The 18,545-nt window shown below is 39.9% G+C and overlaps 1 long non-coding RNA gene across 1 annotated transcript; it reads right to left on the reverse strand.

Moving 5' to 3' along the window:
- Positions 1-7,588: 7,588 nt before the first annotated feature.
- Positions 7,589-10,206, reverse strand: LOC131932644 (uncharacterized). Its single transcript, XR_009384648.1, has 2 exons — positions 9,915-10,206; positions 7,589-7,756 (listed from the first exon to the last, which is right to left on the reverse strand). It is a non-coding gene; the product is annotated as an uncharacterized LOC131932644 (long non-coding RNA).
- Between the last annotated feature and the right edge of the window lie 8,339 nt (positions 10,207-18,545).

Below are 18,545 nucleotides of genomic sequence, written 5' to 3' on the forward strand. Positions count from 1 at the left end.
GAACACAAAAAAAAATGTTAAGAATGACACAAATTAAATATTGAGGTTAGCTTGACCAAACAGATGAAGTGTTGAGTTAACTAACTAGGGATTTTTTTTTTATACCATCACATTGGTAAACCGTATTTGACTCGAACTATCGCTCAGCTATTCTACATTTCGTTTGCTGTGAGGGGGTTTCGTCATAGTGGGAGCTTATTCGATTTGTATGCGTGTGCGTCGTGTTTTAAGCTGAATTTTACCATTTGCCGGAATGCCTTTCGTTATTTACACGGGACGGCAGGGTCGGGTGGGTGATTGCTAACTTCAAAAGTCCTGGGTTCGAACCCGGAGGGGGTGGGGGGTGACTTCAAACCTTTGGGGAGAGCGCGGACTAAATTTCTCCGGGGGAGGGGGGTCGGTGTGATGACGCAAGATTACGTCAGACATGTTTAGCAGATATAGGTTAGCAGAAACAGACTATAGGCCTAGTTGGTTGGTTAGAGAGGCCAATGGGCGCACAGGGCTGACCGGTCACGTGGGACGGTCAGCTGACCACTGAGGCGTGGGGCAGTAGAGCGTTAGGCCAGGAGTTGTTAGGTAGCGGCAGAGACGGCCGAGAATGTAGATAGTGAGATCATGATTAGCTAGCGAAGGTAGAATGTAGAGAACAGTTAGTGTTAGGATTGGTCATGGGAGTGCGTAGTAGTAGGTAGCATGTGGTATGAACAGTCAGTAGTAGAAGTAAATAGTACAGTGTAGATCAGTTAGGTAGAAACTTGAACATATATATCATTTTAATAAAGAACAATTATAGTTGAACTTGAACTGTGTGTTATTGCATTCATTCGTGACGCCTTCGTAAAATCCCCACCCTCACAGTCGGACACTAGCATATGAATTGTGAGGACTTTTAAAAAAAATTTTATAAGATATAATTTGGGGAATTTTTTTTATACCAGTGTCCGATAATAAAATCATCTTTAAAAATTATGTTACGATAAGCAAAGGATTATAAATGTGGAGGGGTGGGGTCCCCCCGGGGCTTTAAGTATGTGGATACGCCATTGTAGGTTGGTGTAGGGGTTGTTGCTGACTCATGGTTGAAGGCACCAAAAAGGGTTAGTGTAGCAGGAATGGAAGAAGTCATGGGGAAGTAGTCATAGCGAAGGAGGTAGGAGGAATATAGACAATTGGAATGTAGCAGGGAGGAAGGTAGCCAATGTGGAGGTAGCAAGGATGATGGTAGCCAATGGGGAGTTAGCAAGGAGAAAGCTAGCCAATGGGGAGTTACCAAGGAGGATGGTAGCCTTGTGAGAGTAGCAAGGAGGAATTAAGCCAATGGAGAAGTAGCAAGGAGGATGGTAGCCTTGTGAGAGGAGCAAGGATGGTAGCCAATGGAGAAGTAGCATAGAGGAAGGTAGCCTTGTGAGTGTAGCAAGGAGGAAGGTAGCCAATGGAGAAGTAGCATAGAGGAAGGTAGCCTTGTGAATGTAGCAGTTGGGTGGTAGCCAATGGGAAAGTAGCATATAGGAAGGTATCCTTGTGAATGTAGCAGTAGGATGGTAGCCAATCGGGAAGTAGTATAGAGGAAAGTAGCCAATGGGGAAGTAGCATAGAGGAAGGGAACCACTGGGAAAGTATTAATGTATCAGTTAAGGTATGACGGTTGGGTCCATTTTCTGCCCATGTTAGCAATCCATTTTTATTGCAGTTTCGGCAGTAAAAGTGGTTCATTTTCAACAGCTCTAGCCAGCCTACATGTAAGCTGTAGTGTTTAATTACCCGATGAAGAAGTTGAAGTGAGCGTAGAGCTCTATCCCCAGTGCACGTTGATCTGTGAAAGTTGGCCCTGGTTAGCCTGATGCAATGTTTATAATTGGAACGTTGCGTTTAGGTTCGATTAGTGGTGAGGGAGAGGGTGTGTGTGTGTTAAAACGTAACGCTGGAATCTCCAGTGTTTAGTGTGTGCTTGTGTTGGTAATGGTTTGTACCTGGGGTACCTTGTCTGTCTCGTATTTGGAAGGTCATTGAACTGAAAGGCTGGTATTCGTGGATGTAAGGTGAGCTTGCAGGTTGATTGGTATTGTGCTAATTAGGTTAATGAACTGGCCAATTGGAATTTAATTTCCTGTTTTCGCTATACCTCTCTTCCTGTTTACTTGTTTATTAAAGTATTAAATTTATTTTGTTTATGTTGTAGAATAGTGCTCACGTAGTGATACTTTAAAACGCATTTGAAAACATGTTTTATTCACCTGTGATGTCTTTAATCTTCGCAGGTTAGCGTTAAAAGTAAACAGATAATTGTGGGAAAATGTGTACGCCGCCATCTACCTACCATAAAAAGTTCTCTTTTCAACTTCTCGCCAGCTATCTAAAAAGTAAAGTTTCCTTTTCAAACCTGTTGCTAGCTATCTAAAAAGTAAAGTTCCCTTTTCAACATGTCGCCAGCTATCTAAAAAGTAAAGTTCCCTTTTCAAACCTGTTGCTAGCTATCTAAAAAGTAAAGTTCCCTTTTCAACATGTCGCCAGCTATCTAAAAAGTAAAGTTCCCTTTTCAAACCTGTTGCCAGCTATCTAAAAAGTAAAGTTCCCTTTTCAAACCTGTTGCCAGCTATCTAAAAAGTAAAGTTCTATTTTCAACCTGTCGCCAGCTATCTAAAAAGTAAAGTTCCCTTTTCAAACCTGTTGCTAGCTATCTAAAAAGTACAGTTCCCTTTTCAAACCTGTTGCTAGCTATCTAAAAAGTACAGTTCCCTTTTCAAACCTGTCGGTCCATGGGAGCAAGTAGAGTTTGTCTGTTTCTGTAACCTCGGCATATCAAGGGATGGTGTATCTGGCATAAGTTGTTTTCAATGATGTACCGTTGTAATTGTAAACAATGCTCTTCATGATTTTGATTCACCACATGGGCAACTGTTAGTGGCACTTTGGCGGAATGAGGTATTGTCTTAGTATCAAGCATGACGTATTTATGGTATGTGTACACTCTACTGAGGGGTGTCTATACAGGCGTCAATTGGGGTTTAGGGGGTAGACTTCTGCTTTGTTAGCTGCGTGGGGGGGGGGGGATTAATTTATATCTTTATTTAAAATAAAATAAAAGTAAACAGTTACAATTTTCGCTAGATTATGGGACAGAGGCGATTAAACAGCATGTGTAAAAAGGGGGAGAGGGGGGTGGGGGAATAAGACATTGGTGTTTAGCATTTTGTGACGTAGGGGGGGGTATAATTTATATCTTTATTCAAAATACAACTGAACAGTTATTTTTCTTAAGATTATGGAACAGATGCGATTCATTTACATTATTGTGGAGTGGAAAAAGTGAAGGAATAAAACAGCGTTTTGTAGTTATTCGTTGGGGGGGGGGGGGGGCACGTCGAATTCGTATTTCAGCTTTTTGGTGGTTTACTTGTACCACTGTGCCCCACGTTTTGGTGGTGTTGTTCTATTGCACCACATCAGCGTTGAAAATGATGTACCTCAGTCAAAGCTTGCCACGCCTAAGTGTGTGTTCGAGGCCTGGCGTTTCTAGACGATGCAAAAAGACCTTTTCTTATTCACGTTCGTGCATGGAGATAATCGCAGCTTTGAAGTATGGAGAGGACCTTCACAAAGTTTAAACTGCGTAATTTTAACGTCTTATTTTATTTCTGGAATACTTTTAGTAGTGTAGATAATTTCCGCATCGTAGTATTTTATCAATAAAGGCCTACTGTATTATATATATATATATATATATATATATATATAGGCCTATATATATATATATATATATATATATATATATATATATATATATATATATATATATATATTTCAACGCCCAAGCTGGACCTTTGATTGACCGTAGCTCTCCAGTAATTACTTGGGCATGTGTTCACTGCCCCCCCCCCTCCTCATCTTCCAAACCTGCCCAACGCCACGTTACTCCGGTATTATACCGGACTCATCCGCTTGTATCGGCCACTCTAACCCTGGCCCTAACCCTAATCTTAATCTAAATCATCTGACCCGATTCCTGCCCTTAACACTGATACCATCGGAAGGAGAAAATACGGTACTGTACTCTTCTGCCGGCTCGGTACTCTTCTGCCGGTCCGGTACTCTTCTGCCGGTCCGGTACTCTTCTGCCGGTCCGGTTCTCTTCTGCCGGTCCGGTACTCTTCTGCCGGTCCGGTACTCTTCTGCCGGCCCTTACTCTTCTGCCGGTCCGGTACTCTTCTGCCGGCCCTTACTCTTCTGCCGGTCCGGTACTCTTTTGCCGGCCCGGTACTCTTCTGCCGGCCCTTACTCTTCTGCCGGCCCTTACTCTTCTGCCGGTCCGGTACTCTTTTGCCGGCCCGGTACTCTTCTGCCGGCCCTTACTCTTCTGCCGGCCCTTACTCTTCTGCCGGCCCGGTACTCTTTTGCCGGCCCGGTACTCTTCTGCCGGCCCTTACTCTTCTGCCGGCCCTTACTCTTCTGCCGGTCCGGTACTCTTTTGCCGGCCCGGTACTCTTCTGCCGGCCCTTACTCTTCTGCCGGCCCTTACTCTTCTGCCGGCCCTTACTCTTCTGCCGGTCCGGTACTCTTTTGCCGGCCCGGTACTCTTCTGCCGGCCCTTACTCTTCTGCCGGCCCTTACTCTTCTGCCGGCCTGGTACTCTTCTGCCGGCCCGTATCATTATTGTCATTGTTCCGTTTATTGCCATTACCAGCATACGCATAAACAAACTGGGGAAATTAGATTACTAATTAGTATTTTAATTAGACGAAGAATATGCCTCCATGTCTCCTGTCACGGTAGCCGATCAAATTTAAAAAAAACAAAACACTAAAGGCGTAATTTGGTCGGCCGATCTTTTGATGACATCAACTTTATTTTTAGCGTACGGGAGTTTCTTTTTGTTCGTTTAAAACTTTCGGTTGAGGTTTTAGCGTTATCGTAGCGTTAAACTCGTGAATTTGTGAAGGTTAGGTCGCATCTTTTAATCCACACCCTCTGTCTGTCCCACTCACCCCCCTCCCCCCACCCCCGAAACACACACCTCACTTCAAATTCTTTATTGGCTGGGAAAAAAAAGTCCGTTAAAATTTAATGGCGGGTAGTTTAAGATAAATGTTGTGAATAACGGGATTTTTAGGAGAGGGGGTACGTTTATCCGCTCCCCCCCCCCCCACCCTGTAAACACCCTACCCTTCCCCGCCTTGTGAACACCCCACCCCTTCCCTATCGTATCCTGGTGCGCACACTGAGATTGCCTTAATGAGATACCCCATCAAACTAACGGTTACCTAATGGGAATTTTGCCACGGTCATTTCATGGTCGATGTTGTTTTGTTTGTTTTGGTAGAGATTGTGGGAGGGGGGGGGGGGGGGGGCGCATGTTGTATTTAAGTTTAATTAAGTAGTGTAATACATATCCCTAATGTTTCATCTAATCAGCATTTCTTTAAGTGGGGGTTTAAGTTTAGTATTACCTGTTTAATGCTTGCTCCTAGTCAGGTTCTAATTACTTAACCACTGTTAGGGTTTAGGTTTAGTATCATAAGCGAGGGCGATTAGAACTGAATATCGACATCCTGGAAATAATAATTCTGTGAAAGGGGTGGGGGGAGGGGGGCAGAAGGTGGGGAGGATGAGGCATGGCGTGTCCCATTACCCCAGTGGTCGGGCTATTACCGTGCAGCGAGGGGCAGATTACCCCTGACGCCAGCTGATGCTTAAGTCTGCAGAACCAGGTTGACCTCATTTCGGTTCTATTTTTAGATATATTTTTTTTATATCTCTAAAAAGGAGCTATTTGTTGTTTATTTTTCCTCCATGCACTTCAAAACTAAATGTGTTTTTGTACAATAGGTAGGAAAAGTGGTTCCAAAAGTGGTTCCACTTTGTGTTGCCAGAAAGCATATTTTTGAACCAAAATTGAATATTTTATAACATTTGTGAAATAAGTACAAAGTCACTTCCGGTTTTATTAAGATAGAAATATTTAAACACAAAATTACTAGTAATATAATAGTAATTTACCAAACATTTTTATTTTTGTTTGGATTAGTATAGTCAGGGTGTTGTGGTGCAAGGGGATGTTATATTATTTAATATAAATAAACTATTAGGCTATATTCCATTGTAATAATAAGTAAAGCGTAATTAATATCAACATTTTAATATAGGCCTAATCATTCTAGATCGACCTCTGACTATGGGGTCATCTATTAACGATGTCACAACGATGCCAGACCTCCCCCTTCCCCAAAAAAGTAAACCTAAGCCAACCCCCCCCCCCCCCGCTATTTTGTTTTTAAAGCAGCGATTTTCATAAAATATTTAGACCTATGGGCTTTTCCAACATTCAATGTAGGCCTATTGATGAATTATTTTATAACAAGTTATAAAACAACTTTTAATAATGCAAATAAGGGCTTAAATACAGTTTCTTAACATGAGTGTTTGTTGAACATGGAAAAGTGTCATCTTACTTTCTGAACCCCCTCCCCCTTGACCAGAGGCGTAGCGACCCTTGCCGGCGCCAAACCTTTAGATTTGCACCCCCCCCCTCTCTCAAGATTTCGATTTGCACCCCCCCCCCCCCTCTCTCAAGATTTCGATTTGCACCCCCCCCCCTCAAACTTTTGATTTGCACCCCCCTCAACCTTTTCAATTTATTTTTCCAACCCATTTTGGCGCCCCCTAAGGTCGGCGCCCGGGGTCATATGTCGTCGTCTCCCCCCCCCCCCGCTACGCTACTGCCCTTGACACAAAGGTCCAAATCTCCCCCACCACCTCAAAGTCCGAGACCACTACAACATTTTGCTATAATTTATAGGATATTCATTAATTAGCCATACAAACCTAATTACATTTGTTGTTTTGATGGTATCTCTGCCATTACAATTATTAAACAGTTTATCTTAACTCAAAATTTCCCCTAAGCTCATTTGCTATAGCTGCCTATCCTTATAGAAAACATCTTTTCCTCAAATATCTGGAATGCATCTGATCAGCAAGTCTTTTTCTTTTGTAATATATTAACAATTACATGTTCATAAACTTGCACAGCCAATAACAACACATTACCAGGAAACAGGCAGTGATTATAGTTTGTTGTATTTGTGGTTGATGGTTAGTTATCAGCCATATTTCTCTAAGCTTGGTCTACATTTATATGCTGGTATTTGTGGTATGGCTAGAATTGAGAAAAACCCATATTCTTGATTCTTCCCTTATCATTATGTTTTACAGCTATGATAGATATATGCAAATGTAAGACTTATAGTGGGACTACATATTTGTGAACACATTTGCTAAAGCAAAAGTTCTTGAGTTGAAATTTTAATCCTTTAGGTTGTCTCTGATTCAAATTCAAAGCAGCTTTAACTGGTACCTGACTGGTTATGGACAGTAAAACTTAGTAAAAGCTGTTTGACATTTTGCTGACCGTACAATTTATTAATATGGAAGGGCAACAAAACTAGGTGAAATCTACTTCAGCACCATATTCTTAAAAACTATTTATAGTTCGCCAGTTTAAGTTAATTATTGAATAAAGGTAGCAATAATTAGTTTCCGCATACACCAGCACACACAACCAGTGCTGATAAAAAAAAACATAACAAAGTTTATATTTTCTTTTTTTAATTACCATATTCATTCAGAATATTAAAAAAATAATTGTTCAATATGAACAAGTTTTCTTGGGTCCAACATGTATCCTTGGATCAGTTTTTAAATTGAGCTTCATCTTGACTTTTGTCTTCTCTGTATGCAGTTGTATAATCCACAGTATCTAAAAAAAAACAAATGAATTTCATAAACTGTTATATTAAACTCATTATGTTTACATACTTTCAACTCTTAATGTTATAAATAAAAATATTTGTCTGTCTTATAAAGATCATAAAGCAATGATGTGTATTTATGTATTTGATTGTATGGGCTATCTAACCATTACCATTCATTAAAAATATAGGTCTAATAGTTTACTTTTAATATTTTAATGTAAGGAGTTTGTCATAAAATACAATAGGCCTTCAAAAGAGTCCAAAAGTCATGTATATATCATTAAAAAAAAGAAAAATGTATCAATAAAGATCTACTACTTATGTTTAGCCACCTCAGGAATTAGTTGAAAATTGATATTCAAACTAGGATACTATAACTATCATTAATTCATACACATACTAGAATAAATATTAGGATAATTATATTAATTTGATTAGTAAGTTAATCCATCTATGACAATTGACACCTTTTGGCTTTATCAACTATTCTGCATTTTAAATTCTAAAGATCACTATATAATACTAAGAGTAGACTAAGTCATATATTAAGTTAATTAAGTAGAACTGAAATAAGACAGCTCTTTACTAATAAGCCTACTCTTCTATTCAGTAATTTTTACTATTATTATTACTGTTAGACTACTAATCTAGATTAAACTTAAATTTTGGATATTATTTAATGTACTAGTCTGTAACCTTTTATTTAGGCTACATGTAATTTTTACAAGTTTAAAATTGTAGCCTTATTAAGCCTAGTTAACTTTGCTTAACTTACATACAAATACTAAATACCTACCCAATCACAGGCCTACTAGACTACTACTAAGCTACTACATCTAAATCTACAGTCTAGATAGGCCTACTGAACTAAAAGTAATAAGACAACTGTAAAAATTAAGCATACTTTATTTTTTTTACAATACTATTTTAAGCCTATAGACCTACTGCTATTAAATATGAATCTATTAGTTATTAGACTAACATAAGTCATCATAAGTCTAATTAGTAATTACCTCTAACTAGGCCCTAATCATATTAACAAAGTAAGTATTAGGACTGTCATCTGTACCATAGAATACTACTACTAGATCTATAGTAAATATATTTTAACAAGTAGGCTCTAACAAATTACACTAATCATTTATTAGACTAGGCGTATGTAGTGCCCTACTAACTAATTACTAAGGACTAAGATTAACTATTTACTATATGACTAGTCTATAAAACTAGTTTATACCAGTACCAGCTACACATTTATAATATAAACTATGGGCCTAATTTATTTAACTTATTTATTATTACTATTAACTTAAAATACTTCAATATACTTATTGAATTATTTAATATAGATTTTTATAAATATATATTAATATATAACTTCTAGATCTAGACTAGAGTAGATCTCTTATTCTCTACTACTTGACTAATACTTAATAGATCTACTGTCGTACAATATAAAGTATAAAGTTACTTAACTAACTATAAGATCTATAGATCTAGTTAGTATTAGTTATTAGTATTATAAAGTATTATTGAGTATTAAGTTTATAAATTAGAAGTAGAGATCTAGATCTAGTGTTTTTTTCTTTTATATTAAATAATTATAATTAATATTAATTAAACAGATTAAAAAGCCGTAACATACTAGATCTAGAACTAGATCTACTACTAGACTAGATCTAGATTCTAGATCTAGAAATCTAGATCTAGAATCTAGATTCAAGACTAGATCTAGATAATAATTAAATTAAAGTTAATATACTATATAATAAATAATAGATTCTAGAGATCTAGATCTCTAGATAAAGTAGATATCTAGATCTAGATCTAGAATAGATCTCTCGACTCTCGTCTAGAAGAATACTCCTCCTAGAATCTAGTACTAGATTCTCGATATAAATCTATTTTAGTCTAGATAATCTAGATCTAGATCTAGATCTAGAAACGTATGGCTTGATTCTAGATCTCTAGCTTAGAGCACTCACAGAACTTACAGTTTACAGTGAGTAGTCACAGACAGGCCTAACAAAAATAATGAAACATGCGTTAAAAACATTCTACAAAAACATTGGTAACAATTAATAAGAATAATGTTAGATATTAGTAATCTGAGCACAACAGTCATAAAAAAATAAGCCAACTTTAATGAAAAGGGATACAAACGAATTTTAAAAGCCTGAATCGAACTGAAAATATTCCCTTGTTCGCCATTTTGTTTTCTTGAATCACCTTGTTCGTATTTATCACGGACAAAAAATGTTATGACTTTAATCTTTTTACTCTCCCTGGCCACTTCAGTTCAGTTCAAGGTGGGGTTGAGGGCGGTTTTATTAAATATTTAAATTTATACAATAATTCAAAATCATTTTCAACGGCTTATGTTCAATACAAAAATATGAAAATGAGTGTAATCGATGGTTCCCAAACGGCTTTAATTTTTGAAAATGTAGCTATAATTTTATCGCTTTCTAAATTTTTTAAAATAATTTTTAAAAAATTTAGTATGATTACATAGACTTTTCCTACCTATAGTTTCGCTGTCTGTCTGTCTGACAAGAACGCTCTGTCTGACAAGAACGCTCTGTCTGACAAGAACGCTCTAGAGAAAACACAAGCAAAATAAAAACATGCACAGTAATTCGAAAAACGAAATATGACGTCGACACATTTAGCGTAGAGTAGAACATAATCTCAAACCAGAGAGTGCAGACAGTAATATGACGTCATTGATTATCGCGTAAACATTGAAAAAAAGGAAATGTTGTCTAATCTAAATGGTTTGCGTGAAGAGTTTCTTGCATACAATTCTTCGGGTAGGGGCGAAGCCCCACCCCCCCCGCGTAAGAACGTCTGAGCCCCCCCCCCTCCCCAACTCAAAAGAAATTTCCTCATCGATACTCTATAATAAAATTACAGCCTAATTAATGTGTCTAATCTAAAAAGTGGTTTTCTTGCAATGGGAAGGTAGACATGTTTTTTTTTTGGGGGGGTTGGGGGGGGGGGGGGGGTGGAGGGGTGGGGGGGGGGTGTGTGTGTGTGGGGGGGGGGTGGTGTGTGGGGGTGGGGGGGGTGGTGTGTGGGGGGGTGGGTTGGTTTCAGTGTTTCTTTCAGACTTTTTCCTCCCCGGAGAGGGGTGGGGGTACTTGAAATTTTCGGGGGCGGGGGTATAATTTTCTGGGAGGGGGCGGACACTGGAAAAAGTATATAATTATATTTCGTTGAATGGGACGGTAGACATGTTTTTTTTGGGGGTGGGGGTGGTGGAGGGGTGGGGGGGGGGTGGTGGTGTGTGTGGGGGGGGTGGGGGTGGTGTGTGTGGGGGGGGGTGGGGGGTGGTGTGTGGGGGGGTGGTGGGGGGTGGTGTGTGGGGGGTGGGTTGGTTTCAGTGTTTCTTTCAGACTTTTTCCTCCCCGGAGAGGGGTGGGGGTACTTGAAATTTTCGGGGGCGGGGGTAGAATTTTCTGGGAGGGGGCGGACACTGGAAAAAGTATATAATTATATTTCGTTGAATGGGACGGTAGACATGATTTTTTTGGGAGTGGGGGGTGGGGGGTGGGAGGTGGGGGGGTGGCGGGGGGGGGGCGGGGGGTGGTGTGTGGGGGGGGGGGGGGGGGGGTGGGGGGTGGTGTGGGGGGGGGGGGGGTGGCGGGTGGTGTGTGGGGGGTGGGGGTGGGGGGGTGGGGGTGGGGGTGGGTGGTGTGTGGAGGTGTGTGTGTGGGGGTGGGGGGGGTGGGGTGGGGTGGTTTCCTCATCGATACTCTATAATAAAATTACCACCTAATTAATGTGTCTAATCTAAAAAGTGGTTTTCTCGCAATTTCTTTAATGCAATTCTTCGCGTAGTGGCTAAGCGCGACACCAGTGTTTCTTTCAGACTTTTTCCTCCCCGGAGAGGGGCAGGGGGTACTTGAGGTTTTCGGGGGCGGGGGTAGAATTTTCGGGAAGGGGGCGGACACTGGAAAAAGTATATAATTATATTTCGTTGAATGGGACGGTAGACATGTTTTTTTGGGGGGTGGGGGTGGGTGGGTGGGGGTGGGTGGGGGGAGGTGTGTGGGGGGTGGGGGTGGTGGGGGTGGGGGTGGGGGTGGGTGGTGTGTGGGGGGTGGAGGTGTGTGTGGGGGTGGGGGGTGGGGGTGGGGGTGGTGTGTGTGGGGTGGGGGGGTGTGGGTGTGTGGGGGGGGGGGGGTGGGATGGTTTTAGTTTAGAGAAAAGAGACAGCACTATCAGCCTAGCGCCCGTTGTACCCTTCCTCAACGGGCCATTTATCTAGTCTCATTTATGTTTTCAAACCGACGCCCTTGACATTTTCGATACCCGCCCCGATACTCTTTTAGTAATGTAGACTATCTCTACTATAATCAGTAATCATCATGATTTGACATATCGATATTATATACCTAATATCGTATCAATACTCATATTTATTATGATAACGGTATTTAACTTTATACTCATCTAAACTATGCGATACATACTCTCTTCGATTACAATAATCAATACTTCTGTATACTCATATCAGGCAAACTTCCCAGACGTTTATAGCGAGATCTGAAGTTTATTTTTGTCCACACTTGGGTATCTCTTCATACGGGCTATAAACGATCCTGTGTTTCCCAGCATCTAACAGCGGCGTCTTATACATACGGTAAATTTAAGACACTCGCGAGGGTGGAGGTGGGGGAAGGGCCTGTTTTTCTAGGGGGCGACCCCGGGTCTGTTGCTCTGATGTATTGAGCAGTTACGTCCCTTTGATGCCATCAACTCTCGCCCAGCTAGCTGGAAGTCTGGGGCTGCTGATGGAAGTGTGATGACCTTCAGAGATTGGTGACCTTCAGAGATTGGTGACCCACGAGAAGGCTTGGCTTAAGACACCTCAACACCCCCCCCCCTCCCCACCCCCGTCCTTCACCAGCCTTGCGTCTCTTTTATCTTGACATTTACTGCCGTGGATAAATGGATTTTATTAGGGTACTTTTGTGTTGAATGGCTGGGTATTTATCACTGTCTTTTTACATTTCATAGTTTATTTCTTTTTTTTTCTCTTTACTGAAGTACCCTCATAGTATTTGTTTTCTTTTTGTAAGATGAAAAAAGTTTTTGTTTGTTTTATTTATTTGTTGTTGTTTGTGATACCATCTGATCAAATCACATGACCGAACCCAGGCAAATATATTTAAAGATGTGTTGCAACCATTCCTTTAAGCAGACAGTAGTCAAAAACACATTGAGGTGGGGGTAGTTTTCCCGAGGGTACGCGTATAGGGATGGGGGGGGGGGTGCTATTAACCCAGACATCAACAGATGACCCGGTCGCGACCATTCGTTTAACCCCAGTCTCCTATCGCTATCGATGTATACACATTTCAGCGTCAATTGATGGGGGGGGGGGGGGTGGTCTTTTACCAGGAAGCTTAAGACTGAGGACGGGCTTGAGAGGGTAGGGGTAAATAGGTTGCGGGTAGGGGGTTGGGATAACTAGCGGGGTGGGGGGCGGCTATTTCCTTCAACTTTTCTCACCCTCGTGACGTTCGACCCGGGTTAACCCCCTCGTGTTTATCGATCTCTCCTGCTACACACAACGATAGATCAAAATTTGGGGATCAGTTATAGTTGTCTCCCTTACTTGCCTCTTCCTCTAGGCTTAGTACTTGCTGTCCATTTCTTACTCCCTAGCTAAGTTTTTTTTCTCTAATATACATATATATATATATATATATATATATATGTGTGTGTGTATACACATATATATATACACATATATACATACATATATATATATACATATATATATATATATATATATATATATATATATATATATATATATATATATATATATATATATATATATAAAATTTCTTATTCGTTTATGCTCTTTGGCTGAAACTACATCTCTTACGAAGACCATGTACAGATAGATTTTCTCGACCTTGTTTCACGTGGTTACAACATTCTCTTATTTCTTCCCGACCGATTCTTGCAAACATTTTTAGTCTACTGCCTTGCATTTACCCTTAGTCCGTGTGTTTTCCATTTAAGTGATTATCTCGTGACTTATGTAATCCATCGTGACGATGCATTACGTCATACGTCTGCACTTGAACGCTCCACTTTGACGTCACAGACATTACGTCACGGTTTATATAAAACATAATCAATAAATGCACTTAATTATAATTGGAGACTCTGATTACAAACCGATGCAAGTCATAATTTAGATATTAATATTGGTCGTTTATTGAAGTTTGTAATTTCAAACTTTAATTATGCCCCCTAATTTAGGCCGACGAAATTGTATTTAAAAATCGCGTTGCAGTGTGGTTGATGGAATATTTCGTTTCGTGCCTTCGAGATGCTGGATTCCGAAATTTATTTAGAGAAGGTTTAAATCGAGTTACCTGGCTTGGATGTTGGTGGGGGTTACTTCCTCTTGGATAATTGGAGAAATGGGTTTGCTCCCCTGTCTGTTTAAGATTCTACATTTTTATCCTACAACCTTCCAACCCACCCTCCCTCGCTCTCTTTACCCACCTCTCTTTGTATTCATAGTCTAGATCTTCGATTAATTTCTACACTGTTTGTTAGTATCGTTTAGTTCCCGGGGAGGGGGCAGAGACGGTGGGGCTGAGATCTGTTTAGTACAGCAGCCAATGAAATCTCCCCTTTCGGAGACCCGGACTAAGCAACCTTAATTGCTTCCGGTAAATACATTTGTCAAAGAAAATCTATTGAAAGAAAAGGATTTCTTTACTTGGACCAACCGACCATCTCTCTCTCTCAAACACACACCCACACACGCGCGCACACACGCACACACACGCACACACACACTCACACACACACACACACTCACTCTGGCATTGTCATGAATAAATAGTTGTTGCTATTTAATTGATTTGGAAAAGATTGATAGATCGTATTGCACATGTGTCTAACTTGAATGTGTCTCATATATATATATATATATATATATATATATATATATATATATATATATATATATATATATATATATATATATATATATATAGCTAAAACAAGGGCTGGTAGGTGATGGAAGGGTCCCAGCTTTGGGGTACTATTCTATTAAGGAGCAGCGAAAATTAGAATCCTTATACAAGAGGTTAGCGCCCCTCACCCCTTCCTCCGCCCCTCCCCCCCCCCAAACCTGCACCCACAGCTGCAGTGATACGAAGTCGTGTGTACTCACGCTGTGCAGGGTTTGAAATTTAGAAGGGAAAAAAAAATCTCAAATGTCAAATGAACAAATTTAATTCGATGATTCTGGAAAAATCGATAGCAGTGTGTGAGTCGTCCTCTTGCTCCGTGTAGGGTTGTTTGAGTGGGGGTGAGGAGAGGGGGGTGAGGGTGTGATAGGTGAGTGTAAGAAGATTTGGTGGAGCGGGGGGGGGGGGATATTTTTTTTTTATTTGTTTAAATCGATAATTTGGCTAAAGGGTGGGATAGATCGACAGGGCAAGGGAGAGAAGTGGGGGATGAAACTAATGAGCTTAAATTAGCGTTATTTGGGAGCCGGGGATGATAAATGACCATGGTTTCTACAGCTGCTGGAAGCTGTATTGAGATGGACCGTGGGCGGGGGGTGTGGCTGAAATAGGGGTGGGGGTGGGGGTTAACCCTGAGGATGTTTTAGACTGACTGATTATATACTTTTTCGTCTCCTAAACGAGCGGTGATTTGAGTCTGTTCCCGACTGGTGAGGCGGAGCGGGCAGTGGCCAATATATGTAGCCACGATAACAGGCCGATGGCCCTCTGTTAGAGACACAAGTATCGGCCAATGGCCATCTATTATAACCACAAGTATCGGCCTATAGCCATGTATTATAACCACCAGTGTAGAACTATAGTCATCTATTATAACCACATGTATCGACCTATGGCCATGTATTATAACCACAAGTATCGACCTATGGCCATCTATTATAACCACATGTATCGACCTATGGCCATGTATTATAACCACAAGTATCGACCTATGGCCATGTATTATAACCACAAGTATCGACCTATGGCCATCTATTATAACCACATGTATCGACCTATGGCCATGTATTATAACCACAAGTATCGACCTATGGCCATCTTATATAACCACATGTATCGACCTATGGCCATCTTATATAACCATCACAAATACACACCATACATCATCACTTAAACTGTACAAGGGTCGATCTCTATCCCCCAACAATTTGTCCGTAGCATCTACCTACATACGTCATTCCCTGACCTTGACCCTGTTGTACATGACCATTCTCCTGCGTGACCCTGTAACCTTAACTATCAAATCGGATTTCGTTTCAAAACTTAGGTTCGGGCTGGGGAGGGGATGACATAGGTCATACTAAAGGTTTACCGTACAGAAACGTGCTGTTTTCAAACGTATCTACCTTAATGTGTTTGAAGAAAAAGATTTTATTATCTTTGACCTTTAACACTTGATTGATTTTGACGTCGTAGTAAAATAATTGAAACATGTATACACAACTGTAGTGGTAGTGGGTTAGGGGTGGGGGGAGTGGGGGAGTATAGGTAGGGGGAGTAGAAGCACTCGACATTCACGATAAGACATGCGCACACCTGACGTCACCAGGTAAGCGCTCGCATCCAAAGGTCACACCAATCTCACACGCGCCTCGCATTTTGAGCGGGCTATTTTTAGACCCGCGCGCCATCCCAGTACAGGGAGCTCTGTTCGTTTGATGTTTTTTTCTTGTCGTTGTTTTTATTTTATTTTTATTTTGTTAATACCTTCAATCACACTCATTCCATCAATCATCTCAATGCTGGACACACCCTCCATACGACGTTTTCATTGCTCGCTATAAATAGACACTTCTGGTCCATAATAAAAAACTATATATATATATATATATATATATATATATATATATATATATATATATATATATATATATATATATATATATATATATATATATATATATATATATATATATATGTATGTATATATATATATATATATATATATGTATGTATATATATATATATATATATATATATATATATATATATATATATATATATATATATATATATATATATATATATACATATATATAAATATACATATACATATATATATATATATATACATATATATATATACATACATACATATATATATATATATATATATATATATATATATATATATATATATATATATATATATATATACAGTCTATACACAGATACAATAGAGAGATAGAGACTTTGTACGTTATATCACTACCGTTTTAGCGTATGGATCTCAACAACCCTAAAGAATCAGTGTCTATGTAAAGTCAACATTGTTTTATTTTTTGAGATAAGCTATGTGGATGTTAAGATTTTGTTTTGATATCTGTTGGCCATTTTCATTTCCCATTTAGTATACTGACATATATAAGGCCATGTTAGCGTTATTGGGTCAGTGACCTATGTGTATTGAAAAAGTAAGACTTTTTGAATAACCATGACGTACCCACTGACGTAGAAGAATGTGAAAGCTGCCAGATTTTTGTCAGCTTTTTCAAGACCGATGTATCGCGAGATACGGTTTCTATTTTTACGTCTGTCCCTGGTGTGTGTATGAGTGTGTGTGTGTGTCGCCTTATCACGACTCACGTGCAACGTGTGTGAGCACCTGACATCACGTGTCTACACGACACAACCTCCTCTTATCTCCCCCCCCCCCCCCATCCCCCCAGACATCAAACAATGTTTCTGTTCTAGATACGTAAGCCAGAAAGAGCATTGTTCAAGTTTTACCTGTTTTAAAACCCACTGTTCTTCGCATGGTTTAAAAAAAAAGTGAGAAGAGAAGTAACCCTAGCTACAGGGGAGATTACTCCTAAACAGTTTTGACGTCAGTAAAACCTTTTTTCCCCCTGTTCTTGTTGTGACACCCTGATTGATGCGGCAACAGGCCTTCGTCAGATGGCAATACCAGTATCCCTGTCGACAACATTACTAGCTCACCACAGACTGGGGAACGAATCCACCTTGGCACTAATTCCTCCATTTTTTGACAGCCTCAATTCAACCCACCCACCCCCCCTCCCAACTACCGCTACTCATGATTTTTTTTCGCCATCCGGTCACATGACCTAAAGTCTCTTGCACGTGCACAACTACAGTTTAAAAATATGTTGTCATGACAACGTCAACTGTCTAAACTGTTTTATATTTTTGTTTTGTCTTGCTCGGAATGTCTGTGCAAAAAGTAATCGCTTCTGGTCTAGGTATTCGAACTATCACCATCAGCTCCTCAACGATAGTGATAAAAGTATGTGTTTGGGTAATCGATTCTAGTCTAGGTATTCGAACAATCACCATCAGTTCCTGAACGTTAGTGATAAAAGTATGCGTTTGTGTAATCGATTCTAGTCTAGGTATTCGAACTATCACCTTCAAATCCTGACCGTCAGTGGAAAAGGTTTGTCCTTCTGTCTTCGGCTCCAGGCTAGGTATTGGCTCTATGGTCATCACTTTCTTAAACCAGCTCAAATAATGTATCTAGTACTTTCATCAAACTGTAACTTACCTTTAAAATATTTTGTTATCGCTAACGGATCTTAAAAATGATAATTTAGTTCAAATTATGCGATAAATGGCCTATAAAACACATTATATATTTATTATCTGAAACACTACGTGCCCCATTATTCGTTTTGTATGTCCCATAGTTCGTACACATGATGCATAACAGAACATATCATACAATGTCTGTCCCGTAGTTCATATGTATGTCCCATAGTTCGCA

This window comes from Physella acuta, unplaced genomic scaffold (genome assembly GCF_028476545.2).
Source record: "Physella acuta isolate Inbredline_101_S28 unplaced genomic scaffold, ASM2847654v3 ptg002244l, whole genome shotgun sequence".
In the NCBI taxonomy this organism is placed as follows: Eukaryota; Metazoa; Mollusca; class Gastropoda; family Physidae; genus Physella; species Physella acuta.